General features: G+C 36.1%; 1 protein-coding gene across 1 annotated transcript in view; it reads left to right on the top strand.

Moving 5' to 3' along the window:
- The first annotated feature begins 382 nt into the window (after positions 1-382).
- The window catches only part of HTRA3 (HtrA serine peptidase 3), a 16,116-nt gene continuing 15,217 nt past the window's right edge, over positions 383-1,281 (top strand). The window contains exon 1 of the mRNA XM_009871350.1: positions 383-477. The gene's annotated coding sequence lies outside the window, so the exon portion shown is untranslated. The remainder of the gene's footprint in view (positions 478-1,281) is intronic.

Here is a 1,281-nt window from a genome sequence, read left to right as displayed (position 1 = left end):
TCTGCCTTTGTAGCCGACCCAGCTTTTAGCGGGAGGTTGAACTAGAGACCTCCTGAGGTCCTTTCCAGCCTGACTTATCCTATGGCTCTGTGCATTTTAAATAATAATTAATAGTTTTCCTGAGAAAAATACTTAAGGCAAGGCTTGTAGACTTCCAAGAAAGTCAAGTGATGTTGATGTTTAGTTTTCTCAGGATCAGGCAAAATGCTGGCTAAGTTTTGAACATCTTACTGACTTTGATTCCTTTTTCAATACATGTTCAGTAGCTATCCCAATAGGAGAAACAAACTAATTCGATTCAGAGCATATTTCTCTCACCTACTTGGTAAAAATGGGTATTGTCTTATTAACATATCCAATTCTTTCTGCTAGTATAGGTCACCTACAGTCCAGCAGCCCAAGATACAAATTCAACTTCATAGCAGATGTGGTGGAAAAGATCGCACCTGCGGTTGTGCACATTGAACTTTTTCTCAGGTAATGCTTTCAGTTCTTTGTGTTTTAATTGCATTGTTTCACAAAGGTCTACAAAGATTTGCCAGTGTAGTAACTTTTATTTTGAATTACCGAAGTTCACAAAATACTCTGAAATATTATAGCAGACTTGAACCACTCTTTTTTGTGTTTTTTTCCTGTTTAACATATCTATTTGATTTGGCCTACGATCTTTATAGTGCTTTACAAAACATATTGTCTGCCATAAAATAAGCCTATCTCCTTTTTGGAGTTCTCCTCAGCCTTCACTAAAATGTGTTGCTTGTTGGATTATGTTTATTATCTCTCTTTAAAAAAAACCACAAACAAGTCTAGAAGGTAAGCTGGATAAATATACTTCCTTGTCACTTATTCCACTTCCAGTGAGAGATGATTTTATTTTGGCAGGAAGAACATTAAGAGGTAGCACGTTGACCAGATGTAACCTGTCTAAACACAGAAGTGATTTCTGATAGGAAAAAAAATGTACTAAATTTGCTGAGCAAAACATACCAATATTCAGTGCACTGAAGCTGGGTCTGAGGCAGCAAGTTTAACATTGAGTGCTCAAACCAACCTGTTGTCAGAACAAATTACTGCAAGTATTATATGTGTCCCATTACCTGAATACCTTTCTGCATGGAGTGCTCTAGTTTTATGTAGGCTTAATAATTTTGTGGACAATTTTTATAGGCTTTTTTAATATGCAAAATTGAAATAATCAGGTTTTCTGAGACATGGCTTTATGCACATGGTGTTTGGTTACAGCTAAAGATGTTGAAGACCTTTGCATATGCAGTTAAGATT

The sequence above is a fragment of the Apaloderma vittatum genome, unplaced genomic scaffold (genome assembly GCF_000703405.1).
Source record: "Apaloderma vittatum isolate BGI_N311 unplaced genomic scaffold, ASM70340v1 scaffold14386, whole genome shotgun sequence".
NCBI classification, from domain to species: Eukaryota; Metazoa; Chordata; class Aves; order Trogoniformes; family Trogonidae; genus Apaloderma; species Apaloderma vittatum.
The sequence above is the reverse complement of the archived record's forward strand: the minus strand, read 5'-3'. Positions and strand labels throughout refer to the sequence as shown.